The sequence below is a fragment of the Henckelia pumila genome, chromosome 1, assembly GCF_033568475.1.
Source record: "Henckelia pumila isolate YLH828 chromosome 1, ASM3356847v2, whole genome shotgun sequence".
Taxonomy (NCBI): Eukaryota; Viridiplantae; Streptophyta; class Magnoliopsida; order Lamiales; family Gesneriaceae; genus Henckelia; species Henckelia pumila.
This window is the reverse complement of record NC_133120.1, coordinates 35,315,046-35,339,155: the sequence shown is the minus strand read 5'-3', so window position 1 is coordinate 35,339,155 and position 24,110 is coordinate 35,315,046.

Genomic DNA, 24,110 nt, shown 5'->3' with positions numbered 1-24,110 from the left:
GTTGTTGATTCGATCGGGATATATGGATGAAGGGACCGTACTGTACGCTAACCAAAATCTACTGGTTCTTGTAGGCACTATCAGTGATACCTAGGGAATCATGGGGCGATGTTGCTAGGCGCTTTACCATGATTCGTTGGGCAAGTCGGAAAGTGTTGTTCCGAGTCACAAGGAGTTGTGAGCCCACGGCTAGCTGTATCCCTGAACCATTGAGGGTCACACAGTGTAATGGAGTTTTAATCCCCGTTGAGATAGTTAAATTTAAAGAGTTAAATTTAATGAACTAAGGAGTTGGACTTCTTGAATAAGAGTAAGGGAGTAGGATTTCCTAAAATGACATAGGGATGGACATTTTTGGAAACCACTGAATTCGGATTCAGGAAAATTTATTTTGACTTTAAAATGTGCAGAAATGGTTTCTGTGCACATTGGTGAAATCAGTTCATCAATCGGAGTCACGATGAATTTTATATTAATTTCTGAACGAGTGGGCTTTGCTTGTCGGGCCCCAGCTTATGACTAATGGGCCCTAAGGTGTTAGTGGCCTGCATTATAAATAAGTTATTTCAGTACAGAAATTACACACAACAGGTCATAATTTTTGAGACAGAGCAAAAATCGAACCCTAGCCTCTCTCTCAACAAATCGGCCGAACCCTCCCCCTCTGCCCGAGAAAATTCCGGTCTGTGATTTTGAATCGCAGTAAGGAATAACGAATCAAATTCGTGTATTCTCTTCGCAGAAAACTTCTGATAGATTTTCTAGTGCAATCTATCAGAGGGATTAAACCTCTGTTCGTGGACCTGATTGAAGGCGTTCATCGGTTCCAGGGAGAGACAACAAGAGCAGAATTGTTCTGTTGGTGTCCATTAATCTCGTTGCGAGATTTGAGGTAAAATTTATTTAATTGTTATTTAAATTTTACACACACACGTAATTCAATCGATGAACGGTTGATACCCATACCATGGAAACGTTCCATGAAAAATTTTTAAACTTCCGCTGCACCGGGTATCAATCGTAATTGGTCTGGGAACTCGCCAGTTTTCCAACAGTGGTATCAGAGCCAGGTTGATCAGATCAATCGATTGAATTAATCAATTGTACAAAATTTTTGAGTCTCGGTTTTTGAAACAAAATAAATATTTTTAATAAAAATTTTTTTTTTTCCGGGGGCGAAACCCGGGCAGCGATTGGATCGCTGCCCGGAAGGGGCAGCGATGGTCGCTGCCCCCAGGGGCGGCGCACGGCGCCGCCCAGGGCGGCGACCGTCGCCGCCCAGGGCGGCGCACGGCGCTGCCCAGGGCAGCGCTGGGCGCTGCGCAGGGCAGCGCTCGGCGCTGCCCAGGGCAGCGCTCGGCGCCGCCAGGGCAGCAAGCGTTGCTGCCCTAAGGGGGCAGCTGGGCTGCCCCGGCCCGCGCCCCGGGTGCGGGCCAACCCGGGAGTGTCCCGGGTGGCCCGCGGGAAAAATTAATATTTTATTAAAAATTAATTTTAATATGTTAAAATTTTATTTTTGGTCCGGTCAAAAATTGTTTTTGATTGGTTCACGAGATTTCGGATCGAATTGTTCGAGTCCGTAAATTTTAAAATTGATTTTGGATAAATTTGAATTTTTAGAAAATTTTAATATTTTATCCGTAAATTGAATTTTGAAATCAATTATTTTGGTACAATTGATGATAAGATATGATCTTATGATATATTGAGTAAAATATGATTTTATTTGTAAAATTGGATTTTATAGATAAAATATGATTTTATTTGATATGGAGATAAAATATGATTTTATATGTGAAATGTGATTTTATATATAAAATATGATTTTATCTTGTTTAAATTTAAATTGCCACAGCATGTTATCCAATAAATTAATTTTGAATTAAATGTTATTGGATAAGGATGATCGATTGCCATGACCAATTTTGTAGGTGTATGTTAGGAATTTACATTTTGTCTTAATTGTTGTTGGTTTTATTAATGGGCCTGGTTTATGGCCCGATATGAATGTCATATGTAATAAAAGTGGGCTTGGTTTATAGCCCGTTCCCACCCCCTAAAAATGTATCCCCTATTTGTCATTGTTATTTATTGTAAATACATTAGATTTAGTGGGAGATCAAGATTTGAAGATGGTGGGCCCAGCAGACAATGAAGACTGAAGAAATGTAAATTGGAAGCATATGTAATAGGATTGCATTTGCATACTGCATATTACCTAGGATTGGACTAAGACCCGTGATTGGCAACCACGGGTCAATTAGAAATGGAATCGATCATCCTATATAATATGTGATATTATGATTGTATGCATGTTTAGACATAAATTGCGTGAATCCGGCAATGCATGCAATAAATTAAATATGATGAGACAAATATTTTTATAAATAAAATCCCTCATTTTAAATATGATTTAAAATTTATATCAAGATAAATAAAGGAAATTTAAATATTGTTTAAATGTTCCTACCTTCCATCAACGGTCAATGTATGTGATGCTACCCGCGGATACGGTCCGGCTCATATTATTGGGGGGGCCCGTCCGTCGGAAAGCTGTACATTGGATCGACAAATGTTGTAAGTTGGGTGGAACTCCCATGGGATCGGCTCATATTATTGGGGGTTCCACATGGCGACCGTCTATCACAACTTAATATTGATGGGTCATCTTGACATGTCACTTTAAACGGCGTCATATTATTGGGCCCTTATTGGACATGAGGTAAAAACATGGGGGTTGCTTTGGAAGCAATTGGGCTCTACCTTTTGAGAATTATGGTTGGCTGATATTATTCGGGACCATAAGTTTGTCAATTGGACTCCATGTTCTCACTAAGGAAAAAGTTTCCCGTTTTCACTAGAGGGTGGTGAAATCGTTAAAATAGTGGGAGTGAGATTCATAAAATTAAATTCGCCTATTGTATGTCTTAGTAAATTGTTAAACAATCATTGATATATGTCTGTTTTCCTTTTCAGTATTTCATACAATGAATTCGCGAAATCCTTTATTCTCGATCCTCGAACAAAACAAGCTGACTGGCGCCAACTATACGGAATGGTTCCGGAAGTTGAAGATTGTCTTAACTTCGGAGAAAATGCTCTACGTGTTAGAGAAAGCACCTCCGAAGGAAGCACCAGCTGACATAAGTCCGGAGGAATTGGCCAAACTTGATGCATGGTGTGACCATGACATCAAGACCAAATGCTATATGCAAGCCTCGATGTCTGATGAACTCCAGAGGCGATTTGAGGACACGGTGAATGCTGCTGACATTCACACGCAACTCAAGGAACTTTTTGGGGCTCAGTCGAGGGCTGAAAGGTTCTCTACTGTTAAGGAGTTGATGACGTGCCACATGCGTGAAGGGACTTCGGTCCGTGATCATGGGGTACGAGTGATTTGGCTCATACAGAAGTTAGCGACCCTTGATTTGGTGTTGGAGCATGAACTCAATGTGGACTTGCTGCTTCTATCTCTTCCTTCTTCATTTGATGGATTCGTGATAAATTTTAATATGAACAAGATAGAGGCCACCCTTGAAGAGATGGTCAATATGCTCGTTACATATGAATCCACACTTAAGAAGGATAAGCTAGCTTTCTTGGTGGGCTCCTCATCTTCTGCTAAGAAGGGGCCAAGTATGAAGGGCAAGAAACGTTCTGCCCCACCCAAGAAAGTGGAACCCGAGAAGAAGCAAAAGACAAAGGCTTCAAACAATGGAAAATCCAAGGATGTTTGCCATTACTGCAAGAAGCCGGGTCATTGGAAGCGCAACTGCAAGGAGTATCTTGAGCAGTTAGGAACTGCAAAGGGTATGTTCTATATCGAAATAAACATGTCACTTAATACAACTTCTTGGGTATTGGATACCGGATGTGGATCTCACATTTGCAATGATTTGCAGGTGATGACAAGAAGTCGCAGGCTTAGAATGGGTGAGACCCAGCTGAGGCTCGGGAATGGTTCCAGAGTTGAAGCTACGGCCATTGGAGATGTTTGTTTGATTTTGCAGAATGGTTTTAAATTATTGTTGAGAGATGTTTTATTTGTGCCAGATTTAATTAAAAACATTATTTCTATTTCTATGCTTGATAGAGATGGTTATTCTTGTAATTTTGTGAATGGGATTTGCAATATTTACAAGAATGAATGTTTAATTGGAAATGGACAACTTGAAAACGATCTATACAATTTAAAACTAAAAGACGTTCCAGTAAATTGTATTGACAAACCGGCGACAACAAACAAAAGGAAAATCGATAGTCAAAACCCGGCAAACCTTTGGCACGCTAGACTAGGTCATATTTCCTCAAGGAGGATGAACAAGCTAGTGGGAGAGGGCATGTTTGATATGTCTGATATTAACTCTCTACCTACTTGTGAATCCTGCCTAAAAGGGAAAATGACTAAATCTCCTTTTAAGGGGAAGCCTGAGCGTAGTCAAAATCTATTGGATTTGATCCATACAGATGTTTGTGGTCCATTTAGAGTAGGGACTCAACATGGCCACACCTACTTCATTACCTTTACTGATGATTATTCTAGGTATGTGTATTTATATTTAATGAAATATAAGTCTGAAGCATTTGAAAAGTTCAAAGAATTCAAGGCTGAAGTAGAAAACAAGCTAGGTAAAAGTATTAAAGCACTTCGATCGGATCGAGGTGGAGAATACTTGAGTACCGAGTTTTTGGACTATCTGAAAGAGAATGGGATTCTCTCTCAGTGGACTCCTCCTATGACACCACAGCTTAATGGTGTATCGGAGCGTCGTAATCGAACTTTGTTGGACATGGTTCGATCTATGATGAGCTTCACTGAGCTTCCACCTTCGTTTTGGGGCTATGCGCTTGAAACGGCGGTATTGTTGTTGAACAACGTCCACACTAAAGCAGTGGACAAAACACCATACGAGTTATGGAATGGCAAAGCTCCTAAGTATTCATACTTGAGGATTTGGGGATGTCCTGCTTACGTGAAGCGGACAGTGGGAGATAAGTTGGATAGTCGATCCAGCTTGTGTTATTTTGTGGGGTATCCGAAGAATTCAATCGGATATTATTTCTATTATCCTGCTGAAACAAAGGTGTTTGTTTCATGGAATGCCACCTTCTTGGAGAAGGAGTTCTTATTGGATAAGAAAGGCGAGATGATGGAACTCGAAGAAGTTCGAGAAGAACCCGAAATACAAAATAACGATCCCACACCTCAGGAACCATTGCTGGACACGCCTGCACCTAGAAGATCCGAGAGGACTTCTAGACCTCCAGTTCGATATGGTCTTCTTCTTGAAGAGGGTCAAGATGAACCCGACATTGGATGTGATCCAAGAAACTTCAAGGAAGCAATTTCTGATGCGGATTCGAATTTATGGCTTGAAGCTATGCAGTCAGAATTGGATTCGATGCATACAAACCAAGTTTGGTCTTTAGTAGATCCTCCCGATGGAATTGTTCCGATAGGGTGTAAATGGATCTACAAAAGAAAGCTTGGGCCTGATGGTAAGGTATTGACCTACAAGGCGCGATTGGTGGCTAAAGGTTATACTCAAAGGCAAGGAGTTGACTATGACGAAACCTTTTCACCAGTTGCAATGTTCAAGTCCATAAGAATCCTAATTGCCATAGCTGCATGGTATGACTATGAGATATGGCAGATGGATGTGAAGACTGCTTTTCTTAATGGAGACATTAAAGAAGAAATCTATATGAGGCAGCCTGAGGGGTTCACATCCATGGGAAGCGAGCATAAGGTATGCAAGCTTCAGAGATCAATTTATGGTCTAAAACAAGCATCAAGAAGTTGGAACCAGAAATTTGATGAAACAATAAAAGATTTTGGTTTCATCAAGAACCCGGAGGAACCTTGCGTGTACAAGAAAGTAGTTAAGGATGCGGTGACATTCTTAGTACTTTATGTTGATGACATCCTACTCATTGGGAATGATGTAGGGATGTTGCAGTCAACAAAGATATGGTTATCAGGTAGATTTTCGATGAAGGATTTGGGTGAGGCATCCTACATTCTTGGGATACAGATCTATAGGGATAGATCTAAGAGAATGATAGGACTCACTCAATCAACCTACATCGATACCATATTGAAACGGTTTTCAATGGATGGGTCCAAGAGAGGACATCTACCCATGTGTCATGGAGTTTCTCTATCCAAGTCTATGTGTCCCAAGACTGATGCAGAGATAGAGAATATGACACATGTACCATATGCGTCAGCTATAGGTAGTATCATGTATGGGATGATATCTACCAGACCGGATGTAGCATTTGCTCTGAGTGTCACGAGCAGATATCAGTCTAATCCTGGTCAGATGCATTGGAAAGCCGTGAAGGACATTCTTAAGTACTTGCGAAGGACTAAGAATATGTTCATGGTTTATGGAGGACGAGAACTCAAACTGGAAGGCTATACCGACTCTAGCTTCCAAAGTGATGTGGATGACTCGAAGTCAACCTCTGGATTTGTGTTCATGCTCAATGGCGGTGCTGTCTCTTGGAAGAGTTCCAAGCAGGACACCACAGCGGATTCCACCACTGAGGCTGAATACATTGCAGCATCAGCTGCTGCTAAAGAGGCCGTTTGGATGAGGAATTTCGTCCAAGAGTTGGGCGTCATTCCTGAATTTGTTGGTCCAGTCCCGGTGTACTGCGACAACACGGGTGCCGTTGCTCAAGCAAAGGAACCAAGGTCTCATCAAAGATCCAAACACGTACTGAGGAAATACCACATAATCCGGGAGATTGTGGAAAGAGGAGACATCAGTGTCGAACGAGTGGCCTCTGCAGACAATATCGCTGATCCACTTACTAAGCCTTTGCCAGGACCATTGTTTGACAAACATCGCGAAGCAATGGGTCTACGTAGTATGACTAGTTGGCTATAGGGCAAGTGGGAGATTGTAAGAGTGGGTGCCCAGTGAGCCAACTGTGTGGCTATGGGCTTTGTTGACTCTTTGTATAAACAATCTTTTGTTTAATATTATTTACACTTTTATGGCAATGACTTTATATTACTTCATATTGTTATATTGTGATATACTATTGTTGTTTTGATAAAGACCTTGAATATACTATAGTGTATGTAAGATGTGGTAGAACATGGAGATGTCTATCATGAAATACATCTTATAGTCACTGTATGTTCTAAAACCGTTCCTAGTCGATTGAGCCGTCCGATAATAAGGATAAGGATCGCTCGAGTTTGAGACTAGCATTTGCGATGCGGAGTACCACGTTTCATTGGTAGGGAACATGGAGATGTTCGAAGCATGCAAATGGATATTCATAGGATGAATAGTCGAACTACCCTATCCGGACTTTCCAAGTGGTTATCACTTATCGAGTGGATAAAGTCCGCGGTTTTGGTTGTACACCATTAGTCCTTACGACTTGAAACATCATGGAGACTCTATATGCTAGTACTGTGCTTTGACGTGTTTACCGACTCTGAGGGGGTCATCAGGTGTCGAGATTGGGTACAGTTACGACACATATAGGAGTCAATGCATTGTTGTCAAGGATTCACCACATACTTGCGAGTGTGGATATCCTATGCGATCTGAGGAGATATTAGTGTGACAAATCTCTGGCCAGAGTACTTGATGTGATTTAAGAAATGGTTTCTTAGTAGCACATGCGATGTCACTAATTTGATCTTCAAGATGTATTGCATAGTTATCGAATCTTGAGCGACTCTCGATATACCAATGGTTGTTGATTCGATCGGGATATATGGATGAAGGGACCGTACTGTACGCTAACCAAAATCTACTGGTTCTTGTAGGCACTATCAGTGATACCTAGGGAATCATGGGGCGATGTTGCTAGGCGCTTTACCATGATTCGTTGGGCAAGTCGGAAAGTGTTGTTCCGAGTCACAAGGAGTTGTGAGCCCACGGCTAGCTGTATCCCTGAACCATTGAGGGTCACACAGTGTAATGGAGTTTTAATCCCCGTTGAGATAGTTAAATTTAAAGAGTTAAATTTAATGAACTAAGGAGTTGGACTTCTTGAATAAGAGTAAGGGAGTAGGATTTCCTAAAATGACATAGGGATGGACATTTTTGGAAACCACTGAATTCGGATTCAAGAAAATTTATTTTGACTTTAAAATGTGCAGAAATGGTTTCTGTGCACATTGGTGAAATCAGTTCATCAATCGGAGTCACGATGAATTTTATATTAATTTCTGAACGAGTGGGCTTTGCTTGTCGGGCCCCAGCTTATGACTAATGGGCCCTAAGGTGTTAGTGGCCTGCATTATAAATAAGTTATTTCAGTACAGAAATTACACACAACAGGTCATAATTTTTGAGACAGAGCAAAAATCGAACCCTAGCCTCTCTCTCAACAAATCGGCCGAACCCTCCCCCTCTGCCCGAGAAAATTCCGGTCTGTGATTTTGAATCGCAGTAAGGAATAACGAATCAAATTCGTGTATTCTCTTCGCAGAAAACTTCTGATAGATTTTCTAGTGCAATCTATCAGAGGGATTAAACCTCTGTTCGTGGACCTGATTGAAGGCGTTCATCGGTTCCAGGGAGAGACAACAAGAGCAGAATTGTTCTGTTGGTGTCCATTAATCTCGTTGCGAGATTTGAGGTAAAATTTATTTAATTGTTATTTAAATTTTACACACACACGTAATTCAATCGATGAACGGTTGATACCCATACCATGGAAACGTTCCATGAAAAATTTTTAAACTTCCGCTGCACCGGGTATCAATCGTAATTGGTCTGGGAACTCGCCAGTTTTCCAACATCTTTATCATCACCTACATCAAACAACGACAAATCAGAAACATTAAAAGTTGTACTCACATTGTACTCAACTGGAAAGTCTAATTTCTAGGCGTTGTCATTGATCCACTCCAAGACTTGGAAAGGTCCATCAGCCCTAGGTAGAAGCTTTGAACGTCTCTTTTTTGGAAACCGCTCATTCCTCAAATGAAACCATACCCAATCACCCGGTTCAAATACAACCTTATTTTTACCGTTATTTGCTTGCTTAGTATATTGTAAATTCTTCTTCTCAATATTTGCCTTAAGTTTCTCATGCAAATTTCTCACAAATTCAGCCTTTTTCTTTCCATCCATGATAACCATTTCACTCTTAGGCAGAGACATCAAATCCAATGGAGTTAAAGGATTAAAATCATACATAATTTCAAATGGAAAAAAATTCTTAGTAGAATGCACACTTCGATTATATGCAAACTCAACTAATGACAAACATTCCTCCCAAATTTTCAAGTTTTTTTTAATTATAACACGCAACAAAGTCCCCAACGTCCTATTAACAACTTCAGTTTGACCATCCGTTTGAGGATGACATGTAGTCGAAAACAATAATTTAGTACCAAGTTTACACCATAATGTTTTCCAAAAGTAGCTCAAGAAACGATCATCTCCATGAGACACAATACTCCTGGGCATGCCATGCAATCTCACAATTTCATTAAAGAATAAATCCGCAACATGAGAAGCATCATCAGATTTATGACACGCAATAAAATGAGCCATTTTCATAAATCTATCAACCACAACAAAGATTGAATCCCCCCCCCTTCTTAGATCTCGGTAGTCCTAAAACAAAATCCATAGAAATATCTACCCACGATTCACTAGGAACAGTAAGTAGAGTATACAATCCATGTGGTTGTGTTTTAGACATAGCTTTCTTACAAGTCACACTCCTCTCACAAATATTCTCAACATCTTGCTTCATATGTGTCCAATAAAAATGTTCATGCAAAGTATAATTGGTTTTAGCCACACCAAAATATCCCATCAAACCACCCCCATGTGATCCCCTAACACACAATTCACGAATGGACGATTTAGGCACACATAACTTATCTTTCTTAAACAAATAACCATCATGCACGAAAAATTTATCTTTTGGACCATGCAAACATGACGTATAAATCTCACCAAATCAGGATCACTAGCATACAAATCTTTCACATACTCAAATCCTAAGAACTTAGAATCTAGAGTAGATAAATGCACATACCTTCGTGATAAAGCATCCGCTACCACGTTTTCCTTCTCTTGCTTGTACTTGATAATGTAGGGAAACGTTTCCACAAACGCTACCCACTTGGCATGTCTCTTGTTCAGCTTTTGTTGTCCTTTGAGATGTTTCAAATACTCATGATCCGTATGAATCACAAACTCCTTTGGCCTCAAGTAATGCTGCCACATTGCAAGCACTCTAACCAAGGCATAAAATTCCTTTTCGTATGTAGGATAATTCAACACTGTCCCACTCAACTTCTCACTAAATTATGGAATTGGTCGCCCTCCTTGCATCAAGACACCTCCAATTCCTACTCCCGACGCATCACATTCAATTTCAAAAGTATTAGTAAAATAAGGCAATACAATTAAAGGACCATTAATTAATTTTTTCATAATAATATTAAAAGACTTCTCTTGCTCCTCGCCCCAATGGAATAGAACGTTCTTCTTGATCACCGCAATAATAAGAGCCGCCAAAGTGCTAAAATCCTTCACAAATATCCTATAGAAACTTGCAAGACCAAGAAAACTTTGAACATGACAAATAGAAGTAGGCGTTGGGCAATCTCGAATTGCACTTACCTTGTCCTCATCAACTTTGACACCTTGAGCACTCACAACAAAACCAAGAAACACAAGATCTTTTGTACAAAACACACACTTTTGCAAGTTAGCATACAAGTGTTCAGCTTTTAGTGTGATTAGCACAATTCTCAAGTGTTCAACATGCTCATTCAAACTTTTGATATACACCAAAATATCATCAAAATATACCACAACAAAATTTCCAATATAAGCACGCAAAACATGATTCATCAACCTCATAAAAGTACTAGGTGCATTATTTAACCCAAATGGCATAACCAACGACTCATACAACCCATACTTAGTTTTAAAAGCAGTTTTTCATTCATCACCTTCTCTCATCCTAATTTGATGGTAATCACTTTTAAGATCAATTTTACTAAAAATGCCAGAATCATATAATTCATCTAACATATCATCTAGTCTAGGAATAGGATGCCTATACTTGATGGTAATGTTATTAATGACTCTACAATCCACACACATTCTCCATGAACCGTCTTTCTTACGAACCAACAAAATAGGTACAACACAATGAGACATAGAATCACGCACAAATCCTTTATCTAGAAGTTCACATATCTACCGTTGTAGTTCTTTTGTCTTTTCTAGGTTACTCCTATAAGATGGACCATTCGGCAAGGAACTTCCGGGCACAAAATCAATTTGATGCTCAATTCTTCTCAAAGGTGGTAATCCTTGAGGTAGATACATCGGAAATAAATCTTTAAATTCCTGCAAGAGAGAAATAACACTTCTCGAAAGATTTCCGGCTATATAACTTGTGTTAAGGAAAATCTCCTTATAGAAAATCAACACAAGTGGAGTATGCTCATTAAAATCTCTCGCAACTCACTCTTTTGGGCCATATATATATTTTTTATCGGCCTCCTTTCTCTCAATTTGTTTTTCATCTTTTTTTGTTTCATTCTTTTTTTATAAGGTCATCTCACTTTTTTGTTCAATTTTTTTTTTGGCCTCTTATTTCTTTTTCTTTTTCAAATGATCCTCCAACACTTGCTTCGGATTCATAGACAACAATACAACAGACTCTTTTTTCATAGTAAAAGAATAACGATTTTTAAAATCATCATGTGTCACTCTCCTATCAAATTACCACGGTCTCCCCAATAAAATATGAAAAGCTTGCATAGGAACAACATCACACAAAACATCATCCTCATACTTACCAATGGAAAAAGGTACCACGACTTTCCTAGTCTCTCTCACCTCCGAACTATCATTAAACCACTGCAATCTATTTGGTTCAAGATGCTTTAAAGTAAGAAAACTCAACTTTTCAACAAGCTCACTACTCGCCACATTAGTAAAACTCCCCCCTTCAATAATGACACTACACACCTTATTTTTCACAAAGCATCTAGTATGAAATAAATTTCTCTTTGATTTTCCTCCTCCTCTTTTTGTTGTACATTCAAAACTTTCCTAGTCACCAACAACTCTCCAACCACCGCATCATATCTGTAACGGCCCAAATTTATCTTCCTTGACTTTATTTGAGATAATCAGGGATTAAAGAGTTCAAGAGCCGACTTGATTTTGATCAGGGTCCTTTTTGCAAATTTCGGAATTTTCAGGGACTAAAACACAATTTTGGACTTTAATAGATATTTATTGCTTTTTTTGGCTTCTCCTTCACTCCATCCTCTTCCCTTTAGCCGTCTCCTCCATTGAAGGCGCCCAAACCATTTTTGAAGCTTTGGGATTTCAGTTTCCGATCGATCCGTCCGTTAAAATTTATTTCTGAAGGCAGATTAGCGGTCACGACAGCGAGAGCTTTGTTCTATAGTAAGTTTTTATCCGATCAGATACATTCTATTTTTCGGATGTTTTTAGAATCAGTTGAGTTTCAAGTATGTTGTTCTTGGCAGAGTTCTGATCGTCTATTCTCTGTCGGTTTTGGAATAGAGAGGCGTTTGGAGTTGTTATGATTTTTGGAGTGATTTTCGAAAAAGTGAGTTTTGTGATTTGTTGGAATCAGATTGTTATGGTTGTTTGATGGTTGATTTGAGTTTATTGGATTGACATTATGATGTCTGCGTTTCCGGTTTGATCAGAATATAGCTGTTATGCCGTCGGTTTGAGTTTTGGGAATTTTGATTCGTTTGATTGTTGAATTGTTGTCAGTTGAGTTTGTTTGTTAATTTCGGGCCTTTATTTCTTGTTTCTAGATTTGGTGAAGGCCGTGAAGTTTGGAGTTGACTGAATTTTCATCTTTGAAGATCGTTGCCGGTATAGTATCATTTTCTTATTATCAATCGACTAGGAAGTTTGTTTGAATCTGGAATGAGTATATTGTTGTTGTTTCCAGGTTGGAGAATCGACGTTTGAGAAAGGTATAAGACGACTTAGACTGAATGGAACGAGTGACTCGAATTTGACTTGATTCGAGTGTTCCGAAAAAATCACATACTTGCATGTTAATTGATTTACTTGAATGAGTTATGATTTGCATTGCATTCATATTGAACCAATGGATTTTATTTCATTTTGAGTTAGACGTTCTGAGAACTATAGTAGGGGGCATTAGCAGGCAATTTACTGCAATGACCGACTTAACTCTATATAGTTGCTTCAGAGTCTACATGATTGAAATATGCACTATCCACCTCGAGGGGAGATTCGGTGTGATTTGTGTGATATTTCATCCTCGGGATCCCAATAAAGGAAAAGAGCAGAGGACCTTTATCTTGTGATTATCCAGACTTGATAAACCCAGTTTTTAAAGACATGCATTGCAGTTTATGCATTTGAATTGAGTTTAGACATGCTTTTGTAATTGATTGTTTTGTATATATATATATATATCATGTTTTGATATATTAATTGATATGCATGTTTTGTCTCTTTTACTGGGATTGTTATTCTCACCGGATTATCCGGCTGTTTTCTTGTCTTTGTATGTGTGCTTGGCGACAGATGGGGCTGGACCGAGTCAGAGATCGCATGGCTAGGTGGTCGAGTTGATAGAGTGAGGCCTTGGTGTGTAGAAGTCGATTTTTGTAATCAAACTTAGATTATTTTCAAACTCGAATTGTATTTTGGATTGTAAACATAGATTGGAAGCATGTTCTAATAGTTTGGAATGGACGAAAAACTTTAGAACTATCTTGTGTTGTAATATGCATGTTAGAAGTGTTGATGCATGTTTTAGATTGAAGTTTTGAATTGTGTTGGAATTGTAGAAAGCCTGCTCTGTTCTTATGTTTTTCTGGGCAGAGGGCGCGCTTGATCGCACGAGTTCGTAGGATCGAGCGTGGCCCTTAATTTTTTTGAGGCATGGAATTGCATAATTTGGTGCACTCGATCCTACGAGTTCATAGGATCGAGCGCAAGGCTTGAGTTCTCTGGCAGAACTTGAGGCATGATTGGTGCACTCGATCGCACGAGTTCATGCGATCGAGCGCAGCCCTATTTTTAAAAAAAAAAAATTAATAAGATTTATTTTCTTGCCTTAACTTTTGTAAATTGATTGATGTTGGTTTACATTATATTAATCTTATAGTATTAGAACCTAGGTCTCACATTAAGTGGTATCAGAGCGATAAGGTCTTGGACTTAATTTAGAAGTGAGCGGGGTAGATTGAGTCCGCTTGCACTGGTTTCTCGCATGTGTTTGAGTTATTTAACTGATTCATTTAAACGGAACGAGCATGCTTTATTTATTGAGCATTATTGAATTACGTGATTATGTGATTTAAATGTCTAAAGCATGAAATTACTTGAGATATCAATTGTTGGTTTTCTGGATCGAATACGAATATTCTTGAATTGTTAGTATTATTCGAAGAGGAGATTTGGACATTGTGTAATTAATGGAATTATGGGAATTTGATTATCTGTGTCCTAACCATTGATTATCAGATTATGGGTCCTCGAAGGATGTTGAATAGGAACCCACCGCCAGTTGTTCCTCCGAATGAGAATCCGCCTGTGAACACTCCTTCGAATGAACAGGGCAGTACGGTGACCGATCAGATGGATGCCACCGCTACGCCAATGGAAACTTTACTGAAGGGGTTTCATTCATTTAATCCTCCTTTCTTGATGGGTACTGAGAATCCAGTGCACTGTGAGAGTTGGTTGGACGACATTGATCATTTGTTCGATTCTATTGATTATTAAGACGACCGCCGAACTAGGTTAGTCATTCACCAGCTTTGTGGTATTGCTAAGAACTGGTGGATCAAGACGAAGAGATCCATGGAGAACCGAGGTACAGCTATTAACTGGAATCTGTTACAATCTGAGTTCTATAAGCGGTTTTTCCCAGTTTCGTACCGAAAGGACAAGAGAGCCGAGTTTGCCAATCTGAGGCAAGGGAATTTGAACATTGAAGAGTATGTTGCCAAATTCGATAGTCTGTTGCGTTTTGCACCACATATCGCTGACAATGAAGAAGCCAAAGATGATCAGTTCATTAATGGTCTGAACCCTCATATCTTCACGTTGGTCAACACTGCTAGGCCCGATAATTTTGCTGACGCCATGAATCATGCAAAAGGAGCTGAAGCAGGTCTGTTGAGAAAGAGAGGAAGTCAGTTTGTGCCTCAGCAGTAGCAGGGACAGTTCTAGGAACAACCTTCTCAATACAAGAACAAATCGTCCCAATACCAGAATCAATATTTTTTGTTTCAGAATCAACCACCGAGATCTGAGGGTGGAAGCAATGGAGGTAATAGGAAGGATTACTATCTTCCGAAGGGGAAGTAGTTTAAGAAGCACGAAGGCAGTTCTTCGAGCTCTAGTGGCTCGAGGCAGTATGGATCGGGACAGAGTTCGGGTCAGTCAGGCATGCCTTGTGCCAATTGCGAAGGTCGTCACTCTAGTGATCAGTGAAGAGGTATTTTTTGAAGCTGCTATATCTGTAACCAGGCGGGACACTTTGCCAGAGCGTGTCCTCAGCATGTCCATGAGCAAGCACAGAGTGTAAGTTCTTCAAGACAGTCAGCTCAGCCTCAGCGGCAAGCGTCTACGGTCCAATCTTTCCAACCTCAGCAGCAGAATAGACAGGAAGGTAATTAGTATGCGAATTAGCCTCCCAGACAGCAGGCACGAGTTTTTGCTCTGTTTGAGGATCCGCAGACTCAGGCTGCACCCGAGAATTACATAACTGTTGGAACAAGCATTCTCTGATCACACGGATGTGATATCCGAAGCAGCGGAAGTTTAAAAAATTTTATTTTTCGATATGGAACGATTCCATATCGTGGGTATCAAATCATAACGATTAAAATTGTTGTAAGTAAAATAATAAACACAGTTAAATATTTTTACCTATTCAAGCAAAGGCTTGATTATGGACTCCAACAGAATTTAATATGCTCTTCTTGTAAATCCCGGGAACCGATGACTATCACGATCAACCTCCGGAATTAAGTCCACGAACAGAAAACTTAAACCCTTTGATTGATTGCACTAGAAATCAATCAGATGTTTATCGATGAGATTAAATAAATTTGATCTGTCAATTCAGAATGTAATTTTTCACAAAAATCACAGACTGAATTATCTCAAAAAGGAGTAGAGGATTTCGAAATTCCCCTTAGAATATTTAGTTTGTAATTCGAAAATTGCAAGAGTAATTGTCTCTGATTTTCGAACACTACACATGTATTTATAGATAATTTTTAGACTAGATTAAGTTATAATTGTATTAGGACTCTAACTCCTTAGGGCCCACAATCCATAACTTAAGCCCAACAAGCCAAGCCTGTTATTATAGAAATTAATATAAAATTCATCGTGACTCCGATTGATAAACTGATTTTACCAATGTGCACAGAAACCATTTCTGCATCTTTTAAAGTCAAGATTATTTTTCTGAATCCGAATTCAGTGATTTCCAAAAATGCTCATCCCTATGTCATTTTAGGAAATTCCACTCCCTTTTAGTTAAGAAGTCCAACTTCTCTTTCATTAAATTTAACTCTTTAAATTTAACTATCTCAACGGAGTTTAGTAATCCATTACTTGTGTGACCCTCAATGGTTCAGGGATATAGCTAGCTGTGGGCTCACAACTCCTTGTGACTCGGAACAACAATTTCCGACTTGCCCAACGAATCATGGTAAGAGCGTCTAGCAACATCGCCCCATGATTACCTAGGTATCACTGATAGCGCCTACAAGAACCAGTAGATTTTGGTTAGCGTACAGTACGGTCCCTTCATCCATATATCCCGATCGAATCAACAACCATTGGTGCATCGAGAGTCGTTCGAGATTCGATAACTATGCATTACATCTTGGAGATCAAATAGTGACATCGCATGTGTTACTAGGAAAACCGAGTAACCTAAAACACATCATGTACTCTGGCCAGAGATTCGTCACACTAATATCTCCTCTGATCGCATAGGATATCCACACTCGCAAGTATGTGGTGAATCCTTGACAACAAGCATTGACTCCTATATGTGTTGTAACTGTACCCAATCCCGACACCTGATGACCCCAATAAGTCGGTAAACGAGTCAAAGTACAGTACTAGCATATAGAGTCTCAATGATGTTTCAAGTAGTAAGGACTAATGGTGTACAACCAAAACCGCGGACTTTATCTACTCGATAAGTGATAACCACTTGGAATGTTCGAATAGGGTAGTTCGATCATTCATCATATGAATATCCATTTGCATGCTTCGAACATCTCCATGTCCATTACCAGTGAAACGTGGTACTTGGCATCACAAATGCTAGTCTCAATCTCGAGCGATCCTTATCCTTATTAGCGGACGACTCAATTGACTAGGAATTGTTTAGAATATACAGTGACTTTAAGATGTGTTTCATAATAGTGATCTCTCTTTATTCACTATCTCATATTACTTACACTATAGTATATTCAAGGTCTTTATCAAAACATCAATAGTATATCACAATATAACAATATGAAGAAAGAAAAAGAAAATGTCATTAATGAATGTAAATTATATTAAACAAAGATTGTTTATACATAGAGTCATAAAAGCCCTTAGCTACAAGTTGGCTAACCGGGCACCCACTCTTTCAATCTCCCACTTGCCCTAAAGCCAACTAGTCATACTACGCAATCCCATTGCTTCGCGATGTTTGTTACACAATGGTCCTGGCAAGGGCTTAGTAAGTGGATCAGCGATATTGTCTGTAGAGGCCACTCTCTCGACAGTGATGCCTCCCCTTTCCAAAATCTCCCGGATGATGTGGTATTTCCTTAGTACGTGTGTGGATCTTTGATGAGACCTTGGTTCCTTTTCCTGAGCAACGGCACCAGTGTTGTCGCAGTACACCGGAACTAGACCAACAGCTTCAGGAATTACGCCCAACTCTTGGACGAAATTCCTCATCCAAACGGATTCTTTAGCAGCAGCTGATGCTGCAATGTATTCTGCCTCAGTGGTGGAATCCGCTGTGGTGTCCTGCTTGGAACTCTTCCAAGAGACAGCACCACCATTGAGCATGAATACAAATCCAGAGGTTGACTTCGAGTCATCCACGTCGCTTTGGAAGCTAGAGTCGGTATAGCCTTCCAATTTCAATTCTCTTCCTCCATAAACCATGAACATATTCTTAGTCCTTCTGAAGTACTTAAGAATATCCTTCACGGCTTTCCAATTCATTTGACCGGGGTTTGCCTGATATCTGCTCGTGACACTCAGAGCAAAGGCTACATCCGATATGGTAGATATCATCCCATACATAATACTACCTGTGGCTGACGCATATGGTATGTGTGTCATTTTCTCTATCTCTTCGTCAGTCTTGGGACACATAGACTTGGATAGAGAAACTCCATGACACATAGGTAGATGTCCTCTCTTGGACTCATCCATAGAAAACCTTTTCAATATGGTGTCGATGTAGGTTGCTTGAGTGAGTCCTATCATTCTCTTAGATCTATCTCTATAGATATGTATCCCTAGAATATAGGAGGCCTCACCCAAATCCTTCATCGAGAATCTACCTGATAACCATATCTTTGTTGACTGCAACATCCCTACGTCATTCCCAATGAGTAGGATGTCATCAACATAAAGCACTAAGAACGTCACCGCATCCTTAACTATTTTCTTGTACACGCACGGTTCCTCCGGGTTTTTGATGAAACCAAAGTCCTTTATTGTTTCATCAAATTTCTGGTTCCAACTTCTTGATGCTTGTTTGAGACCATAAATTGATCTCTGAAGCTTGCATACCTTATGCTCGCTTCCCATGGATGTGAATCCCTCGGGCTGCATCATATAGATTTCTTCCTTAATGTTTCCATTAAGAAATGCAGTCTTCACATCCATTTGCCATATCTCATAGTCATACCATGCTGCTATGGCAATAAGAATTCTTATGGACTTGAACATTGCGACTGGTGAAAAGGTTTCATCATAGTCAACTCCTTGTCTTTGAGTATAACCTTTTGCTACCAATCGTGCCTTGTAGGTGAGTACCTTGCCATCAGGCCCAAGTTTTCTCTTGTAGATCCATTTACACCCTATTGGAACAATTCCATCGAATGGATCTACTAAAGAGCAAACTTGGTTTGTATGCATCGAGTCTATTTCCGACTGCATAGCATCAAGCCATAAATTCGAATCCGCATCAGAAATTGCTTCCTTGAAGTTTCTTGGATCAAATCCAATGTCGGGTTCACTTTGATCCCCTTCAAGAAGAAGACCATTTCGAATAGGAGGTCTAGAAGTCCTGTCGGATCTCCTAGGTGTAGGCGTGTCCACTGAAGGTTCTTGAGGTGTGAGATCGTTATTTTGTATCTCGGGTTCTTCTCGAATTTCTTCGAGTTCCATCATCTTGCCATTCTTATCTAATAAGAACTCCTTCTCCATGAAGGTGGCATTTCTCGAAACAAACATTTTTGATTCATTAGGATGATAGAAATAATATCCGATTGAATTCTTCGGATATCCTACAAAATAACATAAGGTGGATCGACTATCCAACTTATCTCCCACCGTCTGCTTCACGTAAGCAAGACATCCCCAAATCCTAAAGTACGAATACTTAGGAGCTTTGCCATTCCATAACTCGTATGGATTTTTATCTACTGATTTAGTGTGGACATTGTTCAACAACAATACCGTCGTTTCAAGCGCATAGCTCCAAAACGAAGGTGGGAGCTCAGTGAAGCTCAGTGAAACGTGGTACTTGGCATCACAAATGCTAGTCTCAATCTCGAGCGATCCTTATCCTTATTAGCGGACGGCTCAATTGACTAGGAATTGTTTAGAATATACAGTGACTTTAAGATGTGTTTCATAATAGTGATCTCTCTTTATTCACTATCTCATATTACTTACACTATAGTATATTCAAGGTCTTTATCAAAACATCAATAGTATATCACAATATAACAATATGAAGAAAGAAAAAGAAAATGTCATTAATGAATGTAAATTATATTAAACAAAGATTGTTTATACATAGAGTCATAAAAGCCCTTAGCTACAAGTTGGCTAACCGGGCACCCACTCTTTCAATCTCCCACTTGCCCTAAAGCCAACTAGTCATACTACGCAATCCCATTGCTTCGCGATGTTTGTTAAACAATGGTCCTGGCAAGGGCTTAGTAAGTGGATCAGCGATATTGTCTGTAGAGGCCACTCTCTCGACAGTGATGCCTCCCCTTTCCAAAATCTCCCGGATGATGTGGTATTTCCTTAGTACGTGTGTGGATCTTTGATGAGACCTTGGTTCCTTTTCCTGAGCAACGGCACCAGTGTTGTCGCAGTACACCGGAACTAGACCAACAGCTTCAGGAATTACGCCCAACTCTTGGACGAAATTCCTCATCCAAACGGACTCTTTAGCAGCAGCTGATGCTGCAATGTATTCTGCCTCAGTGGTGGAATCCGCTGTGGTGTCCTGCTTGGAACTCTTCCAAGAGACAGCACCACCATTGAGCATGAATACAAATCCAGAGGTTGATTTCGAGTCATCCACGTCGCTTTGGAAGCTAGAGTCGGTATAGCCTTCCAATTTCAATTCTCTTCCTCCATAAACCATGAACATATTCTTAGTCCTTCTGAAGTACTTAAGAATATCCTTCACGGCTTTCCAATTCATTTGACCGGGGTTTGCCTGATATCTGCTCGTGACACTCAGAGCAAAGGCTACATCCGATATGGTAGATATCATCCCATACATAATACTACCTATGGCTGACGCATATGGTATGTGTGTCATTTTCTCTATCTCTTCGTCAGTCTTGGGACACATAGACTTGGATAGAGAAACTCCATGACACATAGGTAGATGTCCTCTCTTGGACTCATCCATAGAAAACCTTTTCAATATGGTGTCGATGTAGGTTGCTTGAGTGAGTCCTATCATTCTCTTAGATCTATCTCTATAGATATGTATCCCTAGAATATAGGAGGCCTCACCCAAATCCTTCATCGAGAATCTACCTGATAACCATATCTTTGTTGACTGCAACATCCCTACGTCATTTCCAATGAGTAGGATGTCATCAACATAAAGCACTAAGAACGTCACCGCATCCTTAACTATTTTCTTGTACACGCACGGTTCCTCCGGGTTTTTGATGAAACCAAAGTCCTTTATTGTTTCATCAAATTTCTGGTTCCAACTTCTTGATGCTTGTTTGAGACCATAAATTGATCTCTGAAGCTTGCATACCTTATGCTCGCTTCCCATGGATGTGAATCCCTCGGGCTGCATCATATAGATTTCTTCCTTAATGTTTCCATTAAGAAATGCAGTCTTCACATCCATTTGCCATATCTCATAGTCATACCATGCTGCTATGGCAATAAGAATTCTTATGGACTTGAACATTGCGACTGGTGAAAAGGTTTCATCATAGTCAACTCCTTGTCTTTGAGTATAACCTTTTGCTACCAATCGTGCCTTGTAGGTGAGTACCTTGCCATCAGGCCCAAGTTTTCTCTTGTAGATCCATTTACACCCTATTGGAACAATTCCATCGAATGGATCTACTAAAGAGCAAACTTGGTTTGTATGCATCGAGTCTATTTCCGACTGCATAGCATCAAGCCATAAATTCGAATCCGCATCAGAAATTGCTTCCTTGAAGTTTCTTGGATCAAATCCAATGTCGGGTTCACTTTGATCCCCTTCAAGAAGAAGACCATTTCGAATAGGAGGTCTAGAAGTCCTGTCGGATCTCCTAGGTGTAGGCGTGTCCACTGAAGGTTCTTGAGGTGTGAGATCGTTATTTTGTATCTCGGGTTCTTCTCGAATTTCTTCGAGTTCCATCATCTTGCCATTCTTATCTAATAAGAACTCCTTCTCCATGAAGGTGGCATTTCTCGAAACAAACATTTTTGTTTCATTAGGATGATAGAAATAATATCCGATTGAATTCTTCGGATATCCTACAAAATAACATAAGGTGGATCGACTATCCAAATTATCTCCCACCGTCTGCTTCACGTAAGCAAGACATCCCCAAATCCTAAAGTACGAATACTTAGGAGCTTTGCCATTCCATAACTCGTATGGATTTTTATCTACTGATTTAGTGTGGACATTGTTCAACAACAATACCGTCGTTTCAAGCGCATAGCTCCAAAACGAAGGTGGGAGCTCAGTGAAGCTCATCATAGATCGAACCATGTCCAACAAAGTCCGATTGCGACGCTCCAAGACACCATTCAGCTGAGGAGTCATAGGAGGAGTCCACTGAGAGAGAATCTCATTCTCTTTTATATAGCTCAAAAACTCGGTACTTAAGTATTCTCCACCTCGATCCGATCATAGTGCTTTTGTGAGGCCTAGATTCTAATCATGCAATCTCAGGGTAATTAAATTAATCAACTCAATTAAAAGAATAGGATTAAAGAATTCAATTTTTTTTCTTTTTTTTTTTAAAATGTGGTGCTCGCTCGATCGGTAAAATCTTACCGATCGAGCGGGCCAAAGATTCCAGTTCTCTGTCCAAGAATCAGGACCCCTCGCTCGATCGGTAAAATCTTACCGATCGAGCGAGCATAAAATTCACATACACTGCCTCGCTACTAAGGTGCTCGCTCAATCTGCAAGAATTCGCCGATCGAGCGAGACCCTCTGCCCAGAAAAATTCTGGTTTTCTTCTCCAATTTCCAATTCCATTCAATCCACAATAACAACATCAAAATCCCATTCAACAAGATACAACATATATGTAATGAGTTATACAAACCTCACAAAATAAAGCATGCATAATAAGGTCCATCTAGTTCGGACTTATTCAATACAAAAAGGAGTTCAATTACAAAGTGACTCCTAACATCCAAGCCTCACTCTATTCTCTCAATCCTCTAGCCATGTTGTCTCTGATTTGTTCCTGCCCTACCTGTTGCCAAGTACACATACAAACAAAGACAACAGCCGGATAATTCGGTGAGAATAATATTCCTAGTAAAAGAGACTGACATGCAATCAAATAAACATATCAAGTCATATAAAAACTCGTTCCCCATATAATCAAATGATCCAATCAAGTACTGTATTTAAAATGATATGCATGTCTTTAAACTTCTGGATTATCAAACTCAGACAATCAATGAATTTCTTCCATTATTTCTTTCTTCGGTTTGGGATCCCGAGGCTAAAACATCCACAATCACACCGACTCTCCTCTCGAGGTGGACATGGCATGCTTTAATCCTCTAGACTCAAGAGCATTATAGTGAGCTACTCGACAAGGTAGTAAATCGCCTACCAAGCTACTCGACTACAATCCCTAGATCATCTAATTCAAATTGAACAAATCAAGGCTCAATATGAATGAAATGTAATATAATGCACTCAATATAAATTCAATCATATAATCTAATAAGAAATCAAAACATGCAATATGTGATTTCTTCTAGGACACTCGAGTCAATCCTGATTCGAGTCAATCGTCCCATTTCATTACGAAGTCGTCTTATACCTCTTCTTTGTCATTCCAAACTTCAATCTGAAAACAACAATTCTCAATTCAAAAACTATCCAATCAAGTTCATTAATTGATATAGAAATACATCGATACTATACCGGCACAACTCTTCCAAACTTGCCAAAAGCTGCAACTCTAGCAACTTCAAGGACTCCCAATCAATCTATCAGAATAAGTCACGGATCAAAATCGATATCAAAACTCAATACGATCAAAATATCGAAACGATATCCAAAACTCAAACTGACGGCATAACGGCTATAAACTGACCAATCCGGAAATGCAGACAGCAAAACAACAGCTCAACATACTCATTCCAATCCTCAAACATCAAACCCAACACAAAATCAACACATCTCAAAATCATCATTTTCGAAAATGACAAGAAAAATCATAACAATTCCGATTGTCGTTAGATCTTCGAACCGTCTTAGATAAACGATCACTGCTAACTCATAATCATCCTCTCCGAATATAAACAAATTTTGACAAAATCAATAAATTCAAACTTCTCAGAATTAAGATAAACTTACTTCCAAACGGAGCACTCGTCGCTGTGATCGCAGAT